This window comes from Calonectris borealis, chromosome 22 (assembly GCF_964195595.1).
Source record: "Calonectris borealis chromosome 22, bCalBor7.hap1.2, whole genome shotgun sequence".
NCBI classification, from domain to species: domain Eukaryota; kingdom Metazoa; phylum Chordata; class Aves; order Procellariiformes; family Procellariidae; genus Calonectris; species Calonectris borealis.
In genome coordinates this window covers 871,671-897,822 of record NC_134333.1, presented here as the reverse complement: position 1 = coordinate 897,822, position 26,152 = coordinate 871,671, and the positions used below count along the sequence as shown (strand labels likewise).

Sequence of the window (26,152 nt, the reverse complement as noted above, 5' to 3'; positions counted from 1 at the left end):
CTTTTACCTTTAGCCAGATCTAAAGCTCTTGTCGAAGTTATTATCTTTGCCTTCTGGACGGATGTATTTGGAGGTAATTTTACTTCTTGATCTTCAGTTAAAGTTACCACGGCGTAGCCAGCCCTCCTTGCTCCTTTCACAACAAAGCTGCTTCCATCAGTAAATAATTCTTCATCCGGAGTCTGCAGAGGGACATCTCTCAGGTCTGGCCTGCTGGCATATACCTGTTTGATAACTTGTAAACAATCATGGTTAGGATCACTCTCTTTTTCACTTGGCATTGAAGAAGCAGGATTTAAAATTGCTCGTACTTCAAAATGATGACATCTTGTTCCACTAACGGAGCTTGATATTGTAGATTGAGGGGGTGCCATCTTGAAAATGTTTTTTTTTCTATTATTTCCCAACCTTTGTTGTCCTTGGGAAATCTCAAATCCCAAATAAATTACAGTTTGTTTTGCAATTTGTGCTTTCTTTTCTGACACCCTGTACCCAGCCATTCCCAAAAAGTTTAGGAGGCTAACAGTCTTTTCTTCGCAGATTTCAGTAGTATCTGCTCCCAATAGGATGTCGTCAACACACTGAAGGAGGGTGATTTGATCTTCCTTACCGGACCACTGTTCCAGTTCCTTGGTCAAGGCTGCTCCAAAGATGGTTGGGCTATTTTTAAACCCTCGTGGCAGCACAGTCCAGCAGAGCTGAGTTCTCCTCCCAGTCGACGGACCTTCCCATTCAAAGGCAAAAATCTTTTGACAGTTTTCTTCCAGAGCTACACAAGATAAAGCATCTTTCAAATCTAAAACTGAGAAATATGCATTTGATTCACTAATAGTTGTTAGCAGCGTATATGGATTAGGGACTACTGAACGAATGTCCACCACTAATTGACTTATTGCTCTTAAATCTTGAACCAACCTATATCCTTGGTTATCTGGCTTTTTCACTGGAAGGATAGAGTACATTCTCTTGAAAGTTCATATTTAAGAAAATTATTTATTATTGTTCCAAATCTTTTCTGGCTTCTATACTGATAGGATATTGTTTCTGTCTTACCGGTTGAACTCCTGTTTTCAATTCAACTTTTACGGGTTCCACATTTTTTGCTCTTCCTGGTTTCTCTGTCGCCCAAACAAAAGGGTAAACTGCATCTTTAATTTCTTCTGGAATTTCTTCAGATTCATCTGTGTTTGTCTGTAATAAATAAACTTGGGCTTGCCAGGCATTAGCTTCAGGAAAATGAACTTGGATTTTTCCTTTTTTAAAGTTAATTTGTGCTCCTAATTTATTCAATAAATCCCGTCCTAAGAGAGGCATGGTGCATTCCGGTATATATAAAAATTCATGCATCAATGTTTTTCCTCCAATTTTACATTTTAAAAGTTTCAAAAAAGGTCTTACCTCTTTCTTTCCCGTGACCCCAACAATAGATACATTAAATTTACTCATTGGTCCTTTACATGTATTTATAACAGAATATTTTGCTCTGGTGTCCACTAAAAAATCAACTCTTTTATTTCCCAGCTTTACTGGAACCAGGGGCTCAGCTGGGAGAATACAATTTTCTGCCCCCAGTCCCCATCCTTCAGAATCCTCTCCCGTCATAAGTAGATCAGCTTCAGGTGGAATCGGCTGTGACCGAATCACAGCAACTTTCTTATTCTCTGGACACTCATTCTTCCAGTGTCCTTGCTTCTTACATACAGCACATTGATTGATTCCTAACAGAGTAAACTGTTTAAATATATTTCCACATCTTCTACCTCTGCCCCTTAAGTACCCTTTGCTTTTACCTCTCAAATATCCTCTGCCCCTACCTCCAGTAGATCCTTGGGCATTACAAAAGCAGCCGCAAAAATTGCAGCTTTCTGTTTCCCCTTTTTTTCTTTCATTTTCCATATTAGCTTTTTTCCAATACGACCCTCTTTTCTTCAGGAGTTAACAAATTATTTAAAAGAATTGGAATATCTTGCCAATCTGGATTATGATTTTTAATAATTGTCTTAAAAGATCTATACACCTTTTCAGGATTTTCCCTATATGATCCTGCCAATTCTTTCCAATTCATCAAATCAGAAGTAGTAAAAGGTATTTTCACAAACATTGGTTCCCCCCTTAGGTCCACAGCCTGACGAAGGGGTGCTAATAAGACAGACCCCTGTTGGGTCGGTCCTAATTCTGCCAGCTATTGGACTAAATGGATTACTTCCCCTTGCTTCAGTTTCAAAACTTTCATTTTTACTTGGTGCCACCAACATCTGTGTACCTTCTTCCCCTCTTCCTAGTTTTAAACACCTTTTTCCTAGACTACAAGCAGAAGAACAATGCGTTCTTGGTTCCTTGTCCTCCATCATCATCATCATCACATTAGAATCTGAGTCTAGAAGTTCACATTTCTTCCAAATTTCATGATCATTTCTCAAGGGAAAGAACAAGTCCACATAAGGGACCTCATCCCATTTACCCTGTTGTCAACAAAATAACATAAGTTGCAAGATAGTACTACATTGCAAAGTTCCCAATTCTGACCATTCTTCTTCATCTTCTAATTTATACATTGGCCACCATTTAGTACAAGACTCAATTAACTCCTCCTTTTTCAAAGGATCTCCCCCAAATTTTACCCAATATTTTATGATGCATCCAAGGGGAGAGTAAGGTGTTACTTTAGACTATTGAGTTCCCATATTTTTGCCCAAAAAGAACGTTCTTAACCATGATTTCATATAGTCCAGATGTCACTGTCAAATGTATATGAATATACCCTTTTTACCTTTGGCGCCACAATTTCATATACTCCAGTCGTCACTGTCAAACGCATATGAATATACCTTTTTACCTTTGGCCACAATTCCTTACCAAATGCATGCACAATTTTATACCCCAGAACAATATCTCATTTACCTTAGCATTGCACTGTTGAGTCGTTCACCTGCTCTGGTCGGGGAGAATACTCACAGAGTCCCCGATGAAAAGGTCGGTGCGCACTGCAGTCCGGAGAGCAGGGTCTCCCCACCGAGAGGCGGCAAGTCGATGCGGGCAAGGCTTCACAGCACTCCCACCTGGATCGCCAAAAACTGTTCTCCGAAAAGCGGATTCGTGCCCGGCATGCAGTTGACCAATTCCACACGCTCAGGAGAGATAGTGTTTTATTCAGGCCTGGGTGCTCCATGGACTTGCCACAAATCAAGCACCGGGTCTAATCACCTTTCTGTTTATATCCGTGCTTCTCATACATATTTTAAGTTTCTCTTTCACATATTCATTAAATTTCCAAGAACTAATTATAATATTACATCATCCTAGACACATGCGCACTAAAGCCTTTAGGGTCTTCTTGAGGGTCTCGGGTGGTCGGTGGTGGTCGGTAGGGTAGTAAACTCTTCATGAATCTGTTCCTTTCTTTTCTTATAAGGTCGAGGTTTGTCTCTGAGCCATGTGTGGACCACGTTCCTTTACGGTTCTTAATTTCAAGGTTAATCTTTACTAGGGTCTAACAATGCTACACACCTGCAAACACAATACCTGCTAGTTACCTAACTCCTAAGCAACAAGTCTTCATTGTTTAGAATTAAAGAAGCGAGCAGTATGGAATAAGAGGTACTGTAACAGACTGTACCTACTGCATCAATCCAAGTATTGCTGAATGAAACTGTACCTCGATTTGGAATACCAGCAGTAATATCATCAGATGGTGGTACTCACTTTTGCGCACAAATAGTTCAACAACTTAGCAAAATGCTAGGGATTGAGTGGCAGTTACATAGGCCACATCGACCCCAAGCAAGTGGACAGGTTGAGAAGATGAATCATTTGATAAAACAACAATTAGCCAAAATTTGTCAAGAAACTAATCTATATTGGTATCAGGTGCTTCCGCTTGCGTTGCTTAGGATCAGAACAAAACCGAGAACTAAGGAAAGCATAAGTCCTTTTGAAATTCTGTTTGGAAGGCCATACCAATTGCAATATAGAGGAGAAGATTTGAATCAGTTAGGAAAGGATATTTGTAACAATATATCTAGGAAAACAATTGGGCCAAAGAGAAAAAGTTGTCTTAGGAACCAGAGCTAGGGGCCTAGACCAACTGGTTCACCCTTTTAAGCCAGAGGATTGGGTTTATGTCAAAGTTTTTGCAGGTCAACCGTTGGAAGAAAAGTGGAAGGGACCATTCCAGGTGTTGCTGACGACTTTTACTGCAATCAAGATCAAGGAGCAGACACCCTGGATATACCATTCTCATGTGAAGAAAGCTCCACCTGGAGAATGGACTTCTGAGAGGACAGGACCATTGAAGTTGAAACTCTCTCGAATGCAGTAAATTACACTTGGGACTTTGATGTATTATACACTGATGCCAGCTTTTGAGTAAGGAATAGATTCCTGGATTCATTACACTAGAATAAAGAAAGTGCTTCCTAAACTGTGGACATCTATACCGAAGGGACCATTGAAATTAACTTTAAGGCGTACCTGATGAGTTACTGGAGAAGCTGCTGAATTATTTGTAACATTTAAAATTTCATTTTAAAAGGGAAATCAAATTAGCTGGGAAATTGTAAATTCAAGGGCAGAAAATGTGGAGCCTGCTGATATTAGCTATGACGATCAGTAAAGCTGAACCCCAGTTTTTACTGCCAAAATGGGATAACAATCAAAATATCTGGGAACTTTTAGCCTCAGAAGTAACCAACATGACTGCTTTTTGTATTGCAGCAGAGAATTCAGTGGGAGGAATGTACAGTTCTTGTCTCGTAGGAATACCAACTCCTCTGGAATTGATAAAAAACTACACTATGTTTCACAGTTTTGACGTCCAGTTAACCTATAATAGTATTTATAGTCTGGGACAAGCAACAAAATCCAAGGAGAGAGGGATATTAAGACTTAAGGTACGAGGAACACTTCCGGCCAATCAATGTGTCGAATTTGTGAATTGCCCTTTTGGATGCGAAAATTTAACACTCTTACAACCCCCTTTGAGGTGTAACTCTACCCAACTTGAGAGTTATGCATGGGCTCATACTAAATTACCCCTTGGATGGTTTTTCTTATGTGGGCGATTGGCATATTCTTATATTCCAGCAAACATAACAGGAGGTCCGTGTTCAATCGGGAGGATGGCTCTGTAGCTGATAAATAAGAAAGACTTAGAACATAGTGAACGAGCTAAAAGAAGTGCACACCAGGTATCAGAAGATTGTGACTCACAAATCATCTTATACAGCCCAAGTGAAATGTCAGCTGCAGCTATCCTAGCGCCCAGAGTTGGGATAGCTATGAATTACCATACCATAAAAAGGATCACCTGTGCCTTAATTAAAGATATAAATTATACCTCCCAGGCACTTTCAGCTATTAGCATGGAAATTACTCAAAGAAGAGAAGCCACTCTTGAGAACAGGGCCGCAATTGATTATTTACTTCTAAGACATAATCATGGTTGTGAGGAGTTCAAGGGCATGTGTTGTTTTAACCTGAGTGATAATTCGCAGTTAACTGAGACAAAAATTCAACAATTGAAGAACTTGGCATCTGGATCTAAGGAACGAGAAGGATTACATCTTTCTTGGTTGTTCTCGTGGCTTCCCAATTTTGACTGGCTTGGACAGTTGTTCATATTTGCAATATTGATCGTCATCCTACTTATAATTACTTGTTGTATGATACAATGTATGTCTTTTTGTAGACCAAATGTCTATGGGTGAATTATGTGACACTCATGATGCTTAACATCATAAGTCTCAAAGGGGGGAATTGAGGTAGTGGATACAGTTTGTTAAGATTTGTTGCTTAGAAGTTAGGTACCTAGCAGGTATTGTGTCTGTAGGTATGCAGGTAAATTGTGTATCTTGGAAGCATTGTTAAGAAAGGAACGGTGAAGAGACAGGAGATTCTTTGGTTGAAATGATGTAGATGGGTTAGGAATGCTTTATGAATAGATAGGCCGGACATTCAGTAAATAAAAGAACCTTGAAACTTGGTACTCTACGTAAATTAGATAGAGAAGCTACCTTGTAGGGTGGATAGGGAAGGTAGACTGGAATAAGCTAGCTTGTTACAAGTGAAAAACATGTAAACCAAGCCAAGGGATAGAAGAAGCATGCGTAAAGACTGAGTTCAATCAGAGGGCACCGTGATGAAGACTATCGACGACCACCAGAGGACCCGAAAGACCACCGAAGAGTAAAAGGGCGCTTGCATCAGAGACTTTTGCATATGTTAATGAATTCCGGGAAATGACATGAATATTTAGATTATTTCTCGGAAATGTAATGAATATGTATACTCTAATTGTATTTAACCCCTATGGTTAAGTGATTTGGCACGCACCTAGGTGGAGCGATCCCCTGTGCGTCCAGCACTGCAATAAAGAATACCTGCTTTCTAAAACTCCAAATTGAGTCTTAGAGAGTTTGTTAGGAACTTCTTCGTTTCAGGAATGATATCTGCATGTATATGTAAAAGGTCAAGAAAAGTGGTGGTGATTATTTGAACTTTACTGGAAAATGTGAGACCTAGGCATAACGTAGATGGTATAGCATAAGGGGTTGGATACTGTCCTGGTTTCGGCTGGGAAGCCACACAGTCCGGTAAACCCAGTTGTCGCCTACCTCCACCTAGCTGGAGGCAGGGCCCTTCTAGTCCCTCTAGTCCTGGTCATAGTACTCGTTACTCACTTCTTGTGGATGCGAACCAGAAGTCCCTTTATTAAGATCGGAAGTAAAGTCAGGTTCTTCTACTCTGGGGAGCTGCTTACTGGAGACTGGAGCCGCAGTTTTCCTGGAAGAACCCCCTTTTGTGATTGTTTTTCCTTGCAACTCATGTACCCGTGCCTCTAGGGCTGAGGGAGATTTTCCATCCCACTTCCTCATGTCCTTTCCGTGGTCACGCAGGTAAAACCACAGAGTGCCCTGGGGTGTGTACTCACGATATCTTCTCTCTTGAGCAGATGGACGCTTACTCCTAACGGCTGAGATACTGGCCCATGCATGTGTGGAGTAGGACATACCTTCTTTGAGTTGCTGGAACTCCCGAGACAGTTTCTCGGCTATCATGTCCAGCAGTTTCTCCACAGCCAAGATGCAGGCCCGTAGGGAGGAAGGGAGACTTTCTTCATATTGCCGGAGTTGGCCAGCCAATTCATCCACCGTTTGTTCCTCTCCATCTCTCCAGGTCATTATTGCCAGTGAGTTTGCATGTGATGCTTGTGCGCTCCGTACAAACTTCCGCCACATGGGTTGCGTGCACTTGACTTCATCTGGGTCTTTGGATAACTGCTCATTGTTCAGGTCATCATAAATCACCTCCAGCATGCCTAATTCCCTCAGGTACTGGATACCTCTCTCCATGGTGGTCCACGTGCTTGGGTGACATATGACATCTTCCTTGAAGAGATACCTTTCCTTCACGCCTGACAGGAGTCGCCTCCAGAGGCTGAAGACTTGTGCCCCTTGTCCAATCGCTTTGTCAATGCCCCCTTCCCTAGAAAGGCATCCCAGCTGCTTGGCTTCCCTACCCTCTAATTCCAGGCTACTGGCCCCGTTGTCCCAGCATCCGAGCAGCCAGGTGACAATGTACTCGCCTGGACGATGGCTGAAATCTTTTTGCATATCTTGCAGCTTACTCAGGGATAGGGATCAGGTGGTTACCATCTCATTTACGGCTTCTGCCTCCTCCTCCTCCTGTTCTTGTGATGGTCTGGTTCATTTTCATCCCTTACTAAACAAGCTGAGTTTCTTGTGTATTTCTTTTTCTGTATAGGGGCAACTGATACCGGCACAGGTTGGTTCTCTGGTTCAGCCACAGTGACTGTCTCTAGGGTTTGAGTACCTGCGGTGCCTTGTTGCCGGGGTTTGAGTAACCACAGTGCTTGTCATGGGGGTTGAAGTCGCCACAATGCCCGTCACGGGGGTTGGAGTAGCCACAGTGTCTGTTGCCGGGGTTGATCTCCAGATGGGATTCTTAAATAGTTGTTTAACCCTAAACAAGACCTGAACCACATTCAGGAGAGATAGCAATATGAACATGTTTGTTTGAACATCCCAAGGATATTCAAAATTCTCAAGAACTGCTGTGGAGGGCTTCATGAAGAGGATAGAAGAAAAAGGAATTTCTGAAGATATGAAAGGGAAGACGACGGAGTGGGGGAAAGTGTCCCACCCTGTCTCCCCCATAAATTCGTTCTCCGAGGAGAAGAAGTAAAGAGTGTAATTATTAATAGTTTCTGAGAGGTGGTTCCTGAGGTACAAAGATGACGGCAATGCTGAGTACAGATACCAGATTAGTCTCACGACCAATGATTTGATCATATCATATAACAGTGTTACACAGTGCAGCAAAATTGTAACCTTGACCCCGTTCCAAGCAGTGATGAACAGCACAACAGGGAATATATACCGCAAGTAAGGTGTTACGTAGCACAACACTGAGAGCCAGCCCCACAACTTTGAGAGCCAATAAATCAACATTGTGACCAGTGACTGTTAAACCAATATAATGAATGCTTACAACAAATTTTGCCTTAACACACTTTGGTCAGATCTGTCGTTATCTCAACCCTTCGTGCCCCACGTTGGACGCCAAAAAGGACTGTTGTGGTTTAACCCGGCAGGCAGCCAAGCACCACACAGCTGCTCGCTCACTCCCCACCCCCCACAGTGGGATGGGGGAGAGAACCTGAAAAAAAAAGTGAAATTCATGGATTGAGATAAAGCCAGTTTAATAGAGCAAAAAAGGAAGGGAAAATAATAATAATAATAATAATAATGGTAGAATATACAAAATTAGTTATGTACAATGCAATTGCTCACCACCTGCTGACTGCTGCCCAGCCCATCTCCAAAACAGTGATTGCTAATTCCTGGACCACGCCTCCTATTTATATACTGAGCATGACATCATATGGTATGGAATATACCCCATTGGCCAGTTGGGTTAGCTGTCCTGGCTATGCTCCCTCCCAGCTTCTTGTGCACCTGGCAGAGCATGGGAAGCTGAAAAGTCCTTGACTAGCATAAACATCACTTAGCAACAACTAAAACATCAGTGTGTTATCAACATTCTTCTCATACTAAATCAAAACACAGCACTAGGAAGAAATTTAACTCTATCCCAGCTGAAACCAGGATACCCCACCATCTAATGAACTGCTGTAGCAATCCTGACTGAAGACCGTTGCACGTCGAGGAGTTAGTGGCGCACATAACAGTTAGCCGGAGGAGGCTCAGACCTGTGCCGTGCCGTGCCGTGCCGTGCCGTGCCGTGCCGCACGCAGAGCGTGGCCGTCAGGCTGGGCTGTGCTGCACAAATGCCCCGGCCGCAGGACAACCTCAGCAGCTCCTTGTAACGGAGGAGCCCACAGGCAGCGCGTGCTCAGTGCTGGTGATTACGGCTCCTGCCTGTCCTTGCCTGTGTCTGAAAGTGCAGCAAGAAGTTCTCGTCTGAACATGTGAACATCCTTTCTGTTTGACAGTAGAAATGATGAATACTGTTGTTTTCCTTGAAGAAAATCCTCCAGTAGCTCGAGTGACCTTTCCACGCACGGGTTCTGTGCGGTGTGCTGCACCCTGGTTGGAGACCCAGCTGATGCTTTACAGCTTGGCGTTCTGAAGGGACATAAAATTTTCTATATTATCCTCTCTTTCTTCATAGAGTTAGCTTTGATAAATAGCATTTTAAATGATAGTTTACAGGGCCTGAGTGCTTTTCTTACTGGGATCATAGCAAACCAGCACCTCCTAGTGCAGACTAGGAGGCAAAGGTCTTCTCCAGGCCACCTCAACACGTCGGGTGGGATGATCTTGAAACCCCTGTGTCCTGAGCATGGACTCTAAGGGCCAGTACGCAGGTCTTGTGGACCTCAGCAGGTTGGTAGCTCTCAGGGATCTGAGAGTGCTTGTCCTAAGGCATCTGAAAGTGCCTGCATAACTACAGCACTATACTGCTAATAGTGACCATGGCTGGGTGGCTCCGTTTTTGATAGGTATCCACTGCCAATTGTCAGAGTTAATCATATCGCAGCTACATTGTAGACACAGACCGGCAAATTTAAACAAACATAACTGATATAAAAGCACCTGCTATTGCTGTGATTATCATAACCACATGCCACAATCTATGTCAGGTATTACAGATCTCTACACGTGCACTTATAGTCACCACAGTTTCTTTCCTCACTGGCTAATTCAGCTTTACACTTTCCTCCCCAATAACCGAGGAAATCACACAACTGATGTCATATCACATCAGATGCCCTCTCTCCTGTCAGTAGAAGAACAGGCACTGCAGGTATTGAGTACCTCTGAGTTTTCAGCTGTGGTTTTGGGGCTCTGTGCTCAGCGTTGCCAGTAAGAGGCTGAGTGAACAGAGGGTGAAGTGGGGAAGGGGCATCATCCAGAGCATGCTTGTGGTAAGTACCCATTACGAGCCTGAGTGCGTGCTCAGGGCAAGTCCACACTTGATGAACAGAACCCTCTGCACAGACCTCATCCTAGGGTTTTCCCAACACTGTGGATAAGCACAATGATGTCCCCGCTGATTTCCTCCCCATGACTTTCGAGCCTTTACAGGGAGATGGAGATGGTGAATGAAAGCACCTAGGTGGTCCACAGAAATCCTGGGATGAATAGGCTGCTCAAAAAGGTGATGCACTCAAACTCTAATACACCTTTCTCCCAGCTGGGATGAATTGTGTCTGGAAATGCTGATGACATGTGGAATTAGGAGAGATTCCCCCACTGAACACTGTGAATGAAGAGTTTCCAAGTCTCCTGGGCAAATGGATGAGAGTTAAGTGTTAAAAACCTGAAGGAGTGAGATGAAAACCCAGGTTACAATGAGAGAGGGAGTGTTTTATGGAACAGCCCAGTGGGAGATGATGTGAGAAGTATCGGCCACCTTGGCCTATACTCTTGCCAAGCTCCTCCAGCATCTCACCTGAGGTGTGTAAGTGTCCCAGGGCTGGGTGCAACACCACAACAGCACAGCTGTAACTCAACTCCCAGAGCCAATGCTCTCTAGAATTTCAGAAGGGGTAAGCAGGAGAAAGACATCCAGAAAAGGGCAGAACTAAACCACACCTCTTTGCCTCTTGTTTTCACTGTGTAAAGACCACTGATTAAATCAGAAGAGCCCAGATGTGCCTCAGCAAACATGGCACTTTCCTCTAATCTTCAGCATGAAGTGATGACTTTTCCTGTGGTGGTGCCTGGGAAGGAAGACTCAGGTCTGAGTGTCGCCTGTTCTGCCCCATATCACTTCCCTCCCTGTTCTCTCTGAAAACCCTTATCTCACAGGAAGGCCAACAGAACGTTCAGCTCTTTCACTCTTCCTTCTATGGCTGCAGCTCTGGGCCTGAAGCACCTGACTGCCATTTCCTAGTGTTACGGAAATAATCAGTGTCCTGGAGGGTGTCTCCCTTGGGATTTCAGGGAGGGAGCACTGCATAAGGGTATCCCTGTGGAGGATGAAAGCTCTGAGCTGGTGCAAACTGTTTCAACACCTCAGGCAATGGCTGTCCCTCCCCAGACCTCCAAAGCATTTCAGCCTACTCTGAGAAAAAGAGAAACTGAGGTGGGTGTCCTGGTTTTGGCTGGGATAGAGTTAAATTTCTTCCTAGTGCTGTGTTTTGGATTTAGTATGAGGAGAATGTTGATAACACACTGATGGTTTCAGTTGTTGCTGAGTGCCCTGCTAGTCAAGGACTTTTAGCTTCCCATGCTCTGCCAGGTGCACAAGAAGCTGGGAGGGAGCATAGCCAGGACAGCTAACCCAGCTGGCCAACGGGGTATTCCATGCCATATGACGTCATGCTCAGTATATAAATAGGAGGCATCGTCCAGGAAGTAGCGATCGCTACTTGGTTATTGGTCGGCAGGTGGTGAGCAATTGCATTGTACATAACTAATTTTGTATATTCTACCATTATTATTATTATTATTATTATTATTATTATTATTATTATTATCATCATCATCATCATCATCATCATCCCTTCCTTTTCTGTTCTATTAAACTGTCTTTATCTCAATCCACAAATTTTACTTTTTTTCAGTTCTCTCCCCCATCCCAATGCAGGGCGGGGGGAGTGAGCAAGCGGCTGTGTGGTGTTTGGCTGCCTGCTGGGTTAAACCACAACAGTGGGGCAACAAGCACAGGCTTTTCCAAGCTGATGCAGCAGAGACCAGTGAGGTTCCGGAAAGGGGGTTCAGCTCACATCCTGCAGAAGACTATAATGGGATTGACTCTTTCAGAATTAGGCAGCTGTGGGTGACTGAGGTTGCCTTTTCAGCCTCTGCCAATGGTCAACGGGGAGAAAGAAGCAGAGTCTGGTATCCTCTCCAGGCCATGGAGAACAACAAAGTATGATCAGATGAGTCACCCTTGAGAGTCTCTTGGAGGGAAGAAGCCACAACTTCTCCCTGGATCAACAATGCATTTGTTGGTGGCTGAAGTAAGCTGAGCTACCAGTATTTCCTCACAGTCGTGATTCACCTCTCCAAAATGTGAGGTCCCCAATGCCCTTCTTTCCTCCTTCTACACCCTAAGGAGTGTGGGAGGGCACATTCCTCTCAGCCCTGACCCATTTGCATCTCTGGGGAAGGTGACCCCTCTGTCACTGTTGGTGACACTGTCTCCCCACTGACCTCCAGGGCAGGAGGGGGTGGCCAGTGCACACAGGCATTTGTGCTGTGTCTGCTCCAGACAGCAGAGGTGAAGCTTAAAGGGAGAACAGCATTTATTTTCAGAGTCGCATGCTCCAATGGAGTTAAAAAGTTAAAGCTAAAACCAAGTTGGACATTAATCACCTGACACCTTTTCTGTTGCAGCTAGGATAAGTTAGACATCAGCCATCTATCTGCTGGGTGAAGTGTTGCTACAGCCGCTACCGCTAAGATCAAGCTGAAATAAGTTCAAGCTAAAAGAAGTCTAGAAAAAGCCTGGCAAGTCCTCAGCTCTTGTCTTGCTAACCTAGAACAGGTCTGTGCTCTCCCAAGAGCAATGGCAGCACCTGATGTACTGTATTGCAATCCACAGCTCTCTGGGAAGCGACGTCCTTTCATGCCCCTCCTGGTGACTCATAGATGGCCCCTGCAAGGAAGGATCATGGGCCCAACTGAAATAAAGGCTATGTCACACCTTTTGGCTTACAGAAGATTCACCATTTATTGGAAAATGAATCAGAGACTTTGCCAACATGGGATGAGACCCATGAAATCAGGGCCCTGGGGCAGGAGGGAGTACATTGTATGACTGGTTTGCTGATCAAAGCTCCTGCAGTTCTACCTCCAACATGCTGACAGTTTTCAAATCAACCTCGCCCCACATGAGCTCTCTTGGACATTATGGTGGGCTGGGTCTGATGTAGATGGGAGTTTTACTTCCAAAACCATTGTTTTACATGGCAATGCAGATATGGGAGTTCCTGACACAGCCTGGTCTTTTGGGGTAAAGCAAAGAGGTCAGCAAGTGGGGTGCAGCAGGAGTCCTTCATTGGGAGCCACCGCTGTTGTGCCTGCTGTTCACACCTCCAAACACTCATCTTCTCTGGTGTGCACAGCACTCTCTTGTCAAGACAAAAACCATAGAATCATAGAATCATTTAGGTTGGAAAAGACCCTTAAGATCACTGAGTCCAACACTACCAAGTCCACCAGTAAACAATGTCCCTAAGCGCCATCTTTGTGGAGGCCAGTAGCCCATTTTGCCAAAGCCTAATTCGGGAAGAGCAACCACGGGGGAATGTGATGCTTCCTTCCCACTCCCACCTCCACCCAAACCAAAGACACTGGAGGCTTTGAACTAGAGCTTTTCTCTTGAGGAGTCCAGCATGGTACAGGTTCAGCCCAACTAGTAGAAGACATAAGCAGTGAGAATTCATCTGTAATGCAAAACCCCAGCCGGTAGCAACAGTGGTATCCCAGCATGGTAGTGAATTTAGGCTCTACTTTCTGGCCCTTTTTAGCTCTGCAGGTGCTGCTGGTCTGTACCACAAGGCATGGAGTGAGCTCAGAGCCTGAAGACACATGGCTTCACGCTACTCCCAAGGAGGGTGTTGGCTGCCTCCAGGCACTTGTCCAGCTGGGACAAGGGCACTAGGGGAGTCAGGCAGGAGGGAGAGTCCACAGATGGAAAGGAGAAAGGGGACACAGGATTCCTTCAACTGCCCCCAGGAAATTGTGGTCCTGTGAAGGGGTGAGGCAGGCCCCACTGGAGAGAGAAGGGAGGACGCTGATCTCAACCGCGCGATGCCTTGGTTCGTCCCCTGACCCACTCGCAGCCTCTGGCAACAACCTCTTCAGCAAGCATCTTGCGGCCAGACGATTCCCAGCCAGGCTGGGGACAGAGAGGGGGGAGGCCTGACCACCTGGCTCGTCTGCATGCTGGGGAAAGGTGGACAGAGAGGGAGCCTGGACCTGGGTTCTCTCCCGTCAGGGGTGAGGATGGACAGAGGGAAAACCTGGATGCCTGGGTCCTCGTCTGTCTGCAGGGAAGTGATGCCCAGGCTCCTGGGTCCTACCCCTGTGGGGTCAAAGCAGGGAAGGAGGGCATGCTTGGACACCTGGGTTCTCTGCCAGTTTGGGGTTGTGTGTGGAAGGTGGGAATGCATAAGCTACCTGGGCCACCCCAGCTGGAGTCCATGTTAGAAATGAGGGGATGTATGCATCTTCCCTTGGGACAGGCTCTCACCGGCCATCTCCCTGTGGGCACAGTGGGAATTCAATCGTGTGAGTGACATCATGGCTGTCCAGGTGGTACTGCAAGGTCATGACCCCCTTGGCCACCGTCATATCCTGGGAACGCATGGGAAGCTACTGGAGGTTACTGGGGACACAAGATGGTTACTGGGGGATAGTGGGAAGTTACTGAAAGATTACTGGTGGTTACTGGGAGGCTATTGGGAGGTAAATGGGGGTGACTGTAGTCCCAGCTCTCACCGCTGCCTGTCCATGGATCTGGGCGTAGAGGAGGCTGTGTTGACCCTGAACGATGCACTGAGGGGTGCCCCCCAGCACCTCAACCTCCAGGCCACGGGGCAGGGTCCAGCTCAGAGAGACTCCCTCAGCTGCTGGCTTGAGGGCCCTCCTCAGGCACTTCAACACCTGGGGACAGAGGGCAGGACACCACAGTTCGCAGCTCCACCAGGGTTCAGCCCATGGCCCCCGGTGTCGGGGTTCCCTGGGGACAGTGGAATGTGTGGGGCAGCCTGCTCCAGCTGGGTTCCCTGGGCACAGACAGGTCTATAGTGGGGCACAGCCTGGGCACCTGGCTTCTCGGTGGGGTGGGGCGGTGGAGCAGAGTCAGGGGAAGCCTCAGTGCCTGGGTTCCTGGGGCAGCTGGGTCTCGACTACTGTGTATGGGCAGTCCAGGTGCCGGCGTACTTGGAAGTCAGTGTGTCCGTGGAATAGAGGGGGACCTGCCAGGGCTCCTGGGTTCCTACCACAACTGTCATACTGTTGTCAGAGGAGACGTACGTAGCTTCACCCCATCTCCCTGGCCAGGGCCGTAGCCAGGGCAGTTCTGTCCTCGGAGAAGCAGAAGGAGAAACACCTATGGGGGAAGCAGGGAAAAGTGTCAGAAATGAGAGCCAGAGGTGGGTGCAAGGATGTCGGGATAGAGCTGGAGAACACAGGCTGGAGTTAAAGCTGAGGGAACAAAGCTAGGGTGCAGAACAAGGGGGCAGGAGGAAGAGCAGGGAGTGAGGAACTGGGGTTGGAGCTGGGCTTAGTCGGGCAGCTGGCAGAGAAGAGCTGGGACCTGGGGCAGGGCTGGGGTCAGTCTAGTGGGGCTGGGGCAGAGCTTGGGGGCACATCAGGGTGTACAAGCCCTGTGCCTCAGTCTCCCTGCGCAGTCTGTGAAGGGTGCCTTAGTGGTGGGAGTAGTAAGCAAAGACTCCCACATCGGGGCTTGGCACTGGAGAGCTGTGCAGGGTGGGAAGGGTCTTTGGGAGACTGGAGGGGCCTAAGGACTGGGACAGGCACTGGTGAACAGGGGCCCTCATCATTCCATCACGGATGGAAATGACTGGGCAACCAAAGGGAGACTGGAGGACTGGGGGCAGGGAGTCCCCCTTACCGGTGGCTGTTGCAGTGATGGCAGACCTCAGCTGCGATGGCTTCCTTGTCAGGGGGTAGCCCGGCCATGAAGATGAAGAGGTGGGAGACAGGGGACTTGAATAGTGGGGCCCTGCACAGGATCCCCAAAATGGGGAGAGCAGGCCCCTGAAATGGAGAGAGGGGCCCAGGAGAGAGACCCCCTGTAGACAGACTACCCCGGGGAGAGCTATCCACTCAGGGACAGAAACCCCCAAAGATATAGACCCACTTCTCCCTTCCCCCACACCGCACACTGTCCTTCTTGTTCCCTTGTGACCGCCCTGTGCTTTGGGTGGCTCCTTCCACCCACACTCCTGTGTCCTCTCTCTCCTCCTGGGACACCCGTTCCTCCACCCCTCCATGACCCTGCACCCAGACCTGGCACATATGCCCGCGGGGGCGGGGGGTATTGTAGATTGAGCGGAGGGTTCCCAGCAGATTGGTGTCACCCAGACTGGAGCCGGGGGAGGGGATGCGCTGCACGGCCTCGGTTACGTTGTCCTGAGTATATTCAACACTACCTGCAGGGAGCACGGCATGTTTGGAGAGCACATTGCTCTATGCCGGTCCTAGAGCTCCCTGAGACCCTGCCCCATAGCACTTGCCACAGCTCTGCCCTCGGGTCCTCTGCAAGACCCTGCCCCACAGGAGTTCTTGAAGAGACCTGGCTTCTAGTTCCTGCAAGACTCTGCTCAGCAGAACCCCAAGAGGTGCTATCCCATAATGCCACAAAGATCCCATCCCCAGTATCCAGCCCTGCCCTACAGTACCCAGTCGTGCCCTCCAGCACCCAACCTTGCCCCATACCAACCAGCCGATTTCAGAGCACGCACACCTGCCCTCCAGCACCTAACCCTGCCCCAGAACACCCAGCCCCACAGCACCCAGCCATGCCCCTGCATTTTGTACCCAGCCTTACCCACCAGCACCTCATCCAGCCCCATAGCACCCAGCCTGCCCCATGTTTGCTCATGCGTAGATGCCCACAGAGGTTTCTCCATAGCAGTAGATCTTGAAGTAGCAGCCCAGGGGCAAGCTTTTGAGAAGGAAGAGCAGGGAGTCCTGTGAAAAGACACAGCAGGCAGGTCTTGGGAGGCACTGGTGGGGGGTACAGATGCCTTTGCCCATAGTCTGGTCCTCCTAAAGCCTCTGGACTCCCCTGGATGACTGGAGCCAGTGCCCTGAACTCCCCTGGGCACTCGAGATATTTCAGGACCATTTCAGGGCCCACCAGTTCCCGCTCACATCTCTGTCTCTCCGTAAATGCCTGCCCTTGCCTGCTCCCCATCAACCTGCTCCTCCACCCCATCCTGGTCCCTGCTTGCGGGGTACCTGCGCATGCTCAAGAATATTCGCGTCCAGGAGGAAGATGAACTCTCCAGACTGGCACTGCCCAGGCACTGCCTCAGGGATGCTGGGTGCCAGCATCACCAACACCATGGGATCACCAAGCAGAGAGCATGGAGGAGGAATGGGGTGGGATGAAGGCCAGATAGGGACCCCACTCCTCCTCCTAGTTCTGATTCTCATTGTGCTTTCAGCTTCCTCCATCCCAGAGCCTGTGATGCCCCACACTGGTGCCTCAATACCCTACCGTACTGTCCAGCAATTGCGCAGCCCAGTGCCCCATGTATTCCAGTCCAGTGCCTCCAATACAGCTCCCCAGTGAGCCCTAGCACAGAACTTCCCCTACGCATGCTGCTATATCTGATACCTCACCACCGTGTCCCCAGCACCCCACGCTGGAGCCCCAGGACCCAAACTATCCCATCTGAATGCCTCCCATTCCCATCCCAATGCCCAATGATATCTCGCCCCCCCGTGCGCCTCCTGCAACCCAGAGGTGCCCCCATCTTCCCTCCCCAGCTGCACTCACCCAAGGGGCCCCAGGGTCTCCCTTCTCCACCACGGCACTGACTGCAGCAGGGTCTCCAAAATACACCAGCAGCTCCAAATCATGCTGACCTGGGGGGCTGCCAGCCAGTGAGACCTGGAGAAGGGTGCCTGGTCATACACAGGAGGAGGGGACCAGACCCAGCATTGGGCCAGGAGCACAGGCACTGATCCCAGTGCATCCCCTTTTTCTCAGTGGTGACAGCCCCGCTCAGCTGCCCCCGGGATCCTGGCACTCAGGAGGGCATCCCTGTGCAGTGCTGCGGTCCTGGGCAGTGTAGGTCAAAGGGGGGCGGGGGAAGTTGGCCTGGACATTGGCCACTCCACGGGGTGACTGCAGGCTAGCGGTGAGCAGCAGGCTCTAGGGCAGCTTGCTAGTGAGACAATTCCAGGCTGCAAGGAGAAAGGTGGCACTGGGGAGGGCAAAGGCTCTCCCTGCAGGCGTGGGGCGGGGGCAGGACCTGGCATCCATATATAGGACATATGGAGAGAATTGGGGGTTATCAGTAAGGCGTATGGAGGGGTGCATGAGTCCGTTCATGGGAAATGTGTGTGGGAGGTGTGGATCCCCTCATGGGGCACAAGGAAGCATACGTGGACCTGTCCGGGGGCTGCATGGGGGAAAAATGTGGGTCCCCCTGTGGGTGCAAAGGGAAGTTGCATCGCGTCTGTTCGTAAAGCACGGGGGGAGTCTGTGACCCTTCTGTGGGGTGTGTGACTGCGAGGGCAGGTTCCTCATGGGGTCACTCACCATACAGGAGTGTGTGGGGATGCAGTGTGGTGGCAGCACAAAATGGGCTGCTCCATCTGGCTCCCGTGGCAGCTCTTGGACATAGCGCAAGGTCACGACCACCTCCCTGCCAGGTGACAGGGTGCCCAGGAAGCAGGCAAACACCTCGCCCGGATACTTAGACTGTTCCTGAAGGCATTCCAGATTCTCCCAGCCTCCTGTAGCCTCGTGCAGCTGCTGGGCCTGGGTGGCAAAGGGAGGGACAGAGAGCTGATCACCAGGCAGGCCATGGGCTGCTCATCCCATGCCCCTCTGGCAGTTCGCCCATTCATCCCTGGATGCTGGTACCTCATCCCGCAGCATGGCCTGGACCTTGGCATCCTCACTGCGGGCCTGGAAGGAGTAGATGGCCATGTGGGGGCCCAGGGGGAAGGCGAAGAGGACTTCTCTGGAGATCTGACTCTTGTTCTGGTAGATGAGTTCAGAGGCCACGTCAGCCACACAATCCTGGATAGCAACATCCACCACAGCACTACACAGAGGCACTGTGCACAGGGGTATGCGGAGCTCCTTCCCCAGCAAAAAGGATCCTGTTGCTGTTGGGAGAATCATAGAATCATAGCATCATACAGGTTGGAAAAGACCTCTAAGATCATCGTGTCCAACCATCAACCCAACACACCATGCCCACTACACCATGTCCCTAAGGGCCTCATCTACACGTCTTTTAAATACCTCCAGGGATGGTGACTCAACCACTTCCCTGGGCAGCCTGTTCCAAGGCCTGATCACTCTTTCAGGAAAGACATTTCTCCTAATGTTCAATCTAAACCTCCCTTGGTGCAACTTGAGGCCATTTCCTCTCGTCCTATCGCTAGTTACTTGGCAGAAGAGACCAACACCCACCTCGCTACAACCTCCTTTCAGGTAGCTGTAGAGCACGATGAGGTCTCCCCTCAGCCTCCTCTTCTCCAGGCTAAACAACCCCAGTTCCCTCAGCCACTCCCCATCAGACTTGTGCTCCAGGCCCTTCACCAGCTTTGTTGCCCTCCTCTGGACACGCTCCAGCACCTCCATGTCCTTCTTGTAGTGAGGCGCCCAAAACTGAACACAGGATTCGAGGTGCGGCCTCACCAGTGCCGAGTACAGGGGCACCATCACCTCCCTACTCCTGCTGGCCACACTATTTCTGATACAGGCCAGGATGCCGTTGGCCTTCTTGGCCACCTGAGCACACTGCCGGCTCATGTTCAGCCGGCTGTCAATCAGCACCCCCAGGTTCTTTTCCTCCAGGCAGCTTTCCAGCCACTCTTCCCCAAGCCTGTAGCGTTGCATGGGGTTGTTGTGGCCGAAGTGCAGGACCCGGCACTTGGCCTTGTTGAACCTCATACAGTTGGCCTCGGCCCATCGATCCAGCCTGTCCAGGTCCCTCTGCAGAGCCTTCCTACCCTCGAGCAGATCAACACTCCCGCCCAGCTTGGTGTCGTCTGCAAACTTACTGAGGGAGCACTCGATCCCCTCATCCAGATCATTGATAAAGATATTGAACAAGACCGGCCCCACTACTGAGCCCTGGGGAACATCGCTCGTGACCGGCCGCCAACTGGATTTAACTCCGTTGACCACAAGTCTCTGGGCTCGGCCGTCCAGCCAGTTTTTTACCCAGCAAAGAGTGCACCTGTCTAGGCCGTGAGCCGCCAGCTTCTCTAGGAGAATGCTGTGGGAAACAGTGTCAAAGGCTTTACTGAAGTCCAGGTAGACCACATCCACAGCCTTTCCCTCATCCACTAGGCGGGTCACCTGGTCATAGAAGGATATCAGGTTGGTCAAGCAGGACCTGCCTTCCATGAACCCATGCTGGCTGGGCCTGATCCCCTGGTTGTCCCGCACATGGCTCGTGAGGACCCTCAAGACGAACCGCTCCATGATCTTCCCCGGCACTGAGGTCAGGGTGACCGGTCTGTAGTTCCCCGGATCCTCCCTCCGGCCCTTCTTGTAGATGGGTGTCACATTGGCGAGCCTCCAGTCGTCCGGGACCTCCCCAGTTAACCAGGACTGCTGGTAAATGATGGAGAGCGGCTCGGCAAGCTCCTCCGCCAGCTCCCTCAGTACCCTCGGGTGGATCCCATCCGGCCCCATAGACTTGTGAACGTCCAGGTGGCGTAGCAGGTCATTAACTTCATCCTCTTGAACTATGGGGGGTTTATCCTGCTCGTCGTCCCTGTCTTCCAGCTCAGGGGGCTGAGTACCCTGAGGATAACCACTCTCACTACTAAAGACTGAGGCAAAGAAGGCGTTGAGTACCTCAGCCTTTTCCTCGTCCTTGGTGGCAACGTTCCCCCCCGCATCCAATAGAGGATGGAGATTCTCCTTGGCTCTCCTTTTGTCATTAACATACTTATAAAAGCATTTTTTGTCGTCTCTCACGACAGTGGCCAGGTTGAGTTCTAGCTGGGCTTTTGCCTTTCTAATTTCCTCTCTGCATGACCTAACGTGATCCCTGTACTCTTCCTGAGTTGCCTGCCCCTTCTTCCACAAGTGATAAACTCTCCTTTTTTTCCTGAGTCCCAGCCAGAGCTCCCCGTTCAGCCAGGCCGGTTGCCTTCCCCGCCCGTTCTTCTTGCGGCACATGGGGACAGCCCGCTCCTGCGCCTTTAAGACTTCCTTCTTGAAGAACGTCCAGCCTTCCTGGACCCCTTTGCCCTTCAGGACTGTCTCCCAAGGGACCCTCTCCACCAGTGTCCTGAGCAGGCCAAAGTCCGCCCGCCGGAAGTCCATGGTAGTGGTTTTGCTGGCCCCCCTCTTTACTTCACCAAGTATCGAGAATTCTACCATTTCATGGTCGCTAAGCCCAAGCCGGCCTCCCACCACTACATCTCCCACCAGCCCTTCTCTGTTTGTGAACAGCAGGTCAAGCGAGGCACCTCCCCTCGTGGGCTCGCTTACCAGTTGCGTCAGGAAGTTATCCTCCACACACTCCAGGAACCTCCTCGACTGTTTCCTCTCTGCCGTGTGGTATTTCCAGCAGACATCCGGAAAGTTAAAGTCCCCCACGAGAACAAGGGCTAGCGACTGTGAGACTTCTGCCAGCCTCTGGTAGAATATTTCGTCTGCCTCCTCGTCCTGGCTAGGTGGTCTATAACAGACTCCCAGCAGGATATCTGCCTTGCTGGCCTTCCCCCTCATCCTTACCCACAAGCACTCGACCTCGTCATCACTACCATCGAGCTCTAGACAGTCAAAGCACTCCCTAACATACAGGGCTACTCCACCGCCTCTCCTTCCTCGCCTGTCCCTTCTGAAGAGCTTATAGCCATCCATTGCAGCACTCCAATCGTGACACTCATCCCACCACGTTTCCATGACGGCGACTAAGTCATAGCTACCGCGCTGCACAATGGCTTCCAGCTCCTCCTGTTTGCCGCCCATGCTGCGTGCATTGGTATAGATGCACTTGAGCTGGGCTGCCGATTTCTCCCCCGACATTGGCGTGCCGTCCCTAGGCTCTTCTCTAGTGAGCCTGGTTTTATTCCTTTCCCCCTTCAAATCTAGTTTAAAGCCCTCTCGATGAGCCCGGCCAACTCACACGCGAGAATCCTTTTCCCCCTGTGAGACAGCTGAACTCCGTCCGTCGCCAGCAGGCCCGGTGCCGTGTAAACCTCCCCGTGGTCAAAGAAGGCAAAATTCTGCCGATGGCACCAGCCCCTGAGCCACGTGTTGATCCGATGAGTTTTCCTGTTCCTTTCAGTGTTCCGTCCTGCCACTAAAGGGATCAAGGAAAACACTACCTGTGCTCCCGATCCTCCCACCAGTTGCCCCAGTGCCCTGAAGTCCCTTTTGATCTCTTCGGGACTTCTCTCTGCAACCTCCTCACTGCCAGCCTGTATAACCAGTAGTGGGTAGTAATCGGAGGCCTGCACGAGACTGGGGAGCTTCCCAGTAATGTCCTTCACCCGAGCCCCAGGGAGGCAGCAGCCTTCCCTGTGGGATGGGTCTGGCCGGCAAATTGGGCCCTCCGTCCCCCTCAGAAGGGAATCACCAATGACAATTATCCTCCTTTTTTTCTTAGCGGAGGTAGTCGTAATTTGTGGGGCTGGCTGCCTCGCCTCGGGAACCCCCTGGATGGGCCTTCATCTTCGTCCTCGTTCGTCTGGCCCTCAAGTTCCAGAGCCCCATATCTGTTGTGTAGGGGCAGCTGGGAAGGTTGAGGTGAGGAAGGCCGGCCGGGGGTTCGCCTGGCACCCCGAGCAGGGACCTGTGTCCATTCCCCTCCATCGCCTGGGTCTCCTCCTTCTGCCTGGTGGCAAGAGGGCAGGGGTTCTTCCGCTTCTTGCGGAGCCTCCGTGTGCTGCCCTTGCCTCAAGGACGGCAGGGTGCGGCTCCACCAATCTATCTCCCTCTCACACTCCCTGATGCTCCTTAGCCTCTCCACTTCCTCTTTCAGCTCTGCCACCAGGCTGAGCAGATCATCCACCTGGTCGCAGCGCACACAGGCGTCGTCTCTGCTGCCCTCCTGTACAAGGGACAGGCTCAGGCACTCCTTGCAGCCGGAGGCCTGGACAGATGTGTGTTTGCACAGGGGCTCCGTCTGGGTCGCCACGTTTGTCCTGGCGATGGCTTTCGGCCAAGTGGATACCATGGCAGATCCTCTTCTGGGAGGGCGACGACCACGAGTTGAGCCTCTAGAGCCTGGAGGGGGGCTGCGCCCTGCTCGCACGCCCTGCCCTGTGCCAACTGCCGCGCAAACTGCCGCGCCACGCCCCGGGTCGCCGCGCCCCGGGTCGCTCGCGCTCCCTGGGGGCTGCTCCTGTACCTGAGGGGGTTTGGCCGCCGTCCCGCCTGGCCCCGCCCACGCTGAGTCAGAGCTGCCGCCCGTCAGGAGCTCGCTCCCCGGCTCGGGGGAGGGGGCTGGGGCACCCTCTCGCTCCCTGCGCTTTTGCCTTCGCGGTTTTTGCCGCGGTTTCGCCGTTTCAGGAGGGGTCCCCCGGCGCGATCCTCCGCTCCGGAGCCCTTCGCCTCGGTGGCTTCGAACAGGGCAAGTCCTTGGGGGAGCAGGGGTGAGGGATGGGCTGAACAGGGGCAAGGTCTCCCCAGTGAACAGGGACAGTGAACAGAGAATAAGGACAGAATAACAAAGCCAGGCAGAAACAAGCAGACACTCACCAGAACCACGGCCAGAGTCAGCAGGGACGGACTGACAGTCGGATGGACGGAGGGAGAGCTGGAAGAGGAAGGGGGGAGAGTGAGGGGCAGGCGGATGAGAAACGGGCAGAACGGGGGGTGGAGGGACAGAGCGAGAGATGCTCGGGCAGACGGGAAGATGCAGGGCTGGGTAAGCAGAGGAATGGCTGCGATGGAGAGAGCGGCGGAGGGGCGGGCGGACGGACAGACGGACGGAGGGCGGGGAGGCAGGGCCGGGGGGCAGAGACACCCCCACCCCCAACCGGGATCGCTGCAAAGCTCCTCCCGAGCACCCCCGGGTCCCCCGGGGGCCGTGGGGGCAGCGGGGATCCGGGATGCCGGGTAGCCTGGGAGGCTGTGGGATGGGGAGGGCAGAGGGGGCACCCCCGGGGGCGGGGGTCTGGCCGGGGTCCCTCGGAAGCCGAAGGGGCGAGTGGGCGGGAGCGTCTGCCACCCGCGCTGCGGGACGCCGCCCCGCATGAGCTGCTGCAGCCCCGGCAGCGTCTGCGCTCCCTGCCCCGCCAGCGCCCGGGCGGGGAGGGCGTCCTGGGCGGGGGCAGCGTCCCTCGCCGCCGCAGGGTGCTCCGGGCACGGCCAGGGGAGGGACCGCGCATCGCTCGGCGGGACTGCTCCTGGCCAGGCGGAGTCTGCCGGGCCTCCCCGCCGCCAGCCCTCCCGCTCGGTCCCACCTGGATGCAGCGGGCAGCAGCTGCCAAGGGCCCCTGCAGCCGGGGCAGTGTCCGTGTGCCCGAGGAGGTGGCTCTCGCCCTCCAGGAACCTGTCCCCCTGCCAGGCCTGCAGCACTGGCTGCAGATTCGGAGGCTGGGCTCAGGTCCCTACACCGATTAGTGCCAGGCTGTTAATTGGGTGGGGGATTGCAAAGAAGCAAAGCCGACACACTGGCCAGCCGAGGAATGGGAAGAGCTGGCAGACAAGCTCAAACTTCCACGCCTACTTCTGACGGGGGTGTTTCCTCTCGTCTGCTGCGCTGGGACGCTCCGTCTCCACCCTCCTTGCATGAGCCAGCCCCGTGCTCATGCTCCCTGGCAGTCAGCCCCTGGTCGAGACAACCCACCTCACTGGTGGTCTCTAGACACTCAAGGGGCCAAATTGCACTGGACTTCAGGTGTGCTGCTCCCAGAGCACTGGGAGTGTGCACAGCACTGAACTCTCGCTTCTCCAGCAAACCTGGGCAGCTTCCTGCAGTCTGCCTCTCAGGATTGGTGTGATTCTTGGACAAGACCACTCCAAGGGCCGTGCTGACAGTGTGACAGCCTCGATCAGCACAGACAGTTCTAGCTGCCTGTGTTCAAATCCTGCCACAGTGCAACCAGTCTCACTACAGTCATGGAGATCACGTTCTTTGAGGAAGTGAGTGAACCAACATTCACGTGCTGCTGGTAGATTGGCCCATGACTACCTTCAAGAACTGGCCGAACACCCCATGTTGTCTCCAATAGTCCTGATGCTTCTGAGTAGACAAATGAGTCCCACGTGTAGGTGCTACATGCTGCATTTGAGCAGCTAGGGAACACTTCCCTGCCTCTCGGATCTTCCTTTCCTCACCACAGGTGATGAGTAAGCGGCATGCTTGGTCAAAAAGTGCCACAAACACTGAACTGCTGACCCCTTAACCTAGCTTCACCTTCCCAAAACTTCTGTCCAGCTGGGATGCATACTTGCAGGTTCTCACTGACTCTTGGTGGAGACCACTTGATGGCGGTGAATGGTTTTGGGGCGCTGGACCTCCAGTATCGCTCTTCTGAGCATCTCTGGAGGACGTCAGCCTCCTCAAGTCTGGGCCTCTTTTGAAGTGCAATGAAATAATACCTGGTCTTAGTGTGGCATAAAGGTAGTCTGCTCGGATGCTCACATACTTTCTGTCCAGACAGGACAGCAGAGTCTCTTGCATCCAGAATAGGAAGCAGCCAGGTGAACAACCCAGCTGGTGGTACAAGGAGTTGCCACAGGGCTGGAGGGCAGCTGTGTGCTGCTGCTGAGGGGACTGTTGTAGCTACCCCCTGCCTCTCGCACACATACATGCTCTCAAGTTCTCCAGCATTCACCCTATGCTTTCATTTGTGAATTCATCCCTGGCAGACAGCACTGCTCAGAAAGGAGGGGAACTGAGCTGTGGAGAGGTTGTGGCCCCGGGTACAAATCCACGGAAGCATTTGGGGTACCACGTTTCCACTGGTTTCTTAAGCCTGCATGGGTCCAGCAGATCTGAATGTGTGAAAGGGTGAACGAGAAG

At 51.2% G+C, this 26,152-nt stretch overlaps 1 pseudogene; it reads right to left on the bottom strand.

Moving 5' to 3' along the window:
• Positions 1-25,940, bottom strand: part of LOC142091706 (von Willebrand factor A domain-containing protein 5A-like) — a 521,312-nt pseudogene extending 495,372 nt beyond the window's left edge.
• Between the last annotated feature and the right edge of the window lie 212 nt (positions 25,941-26,152).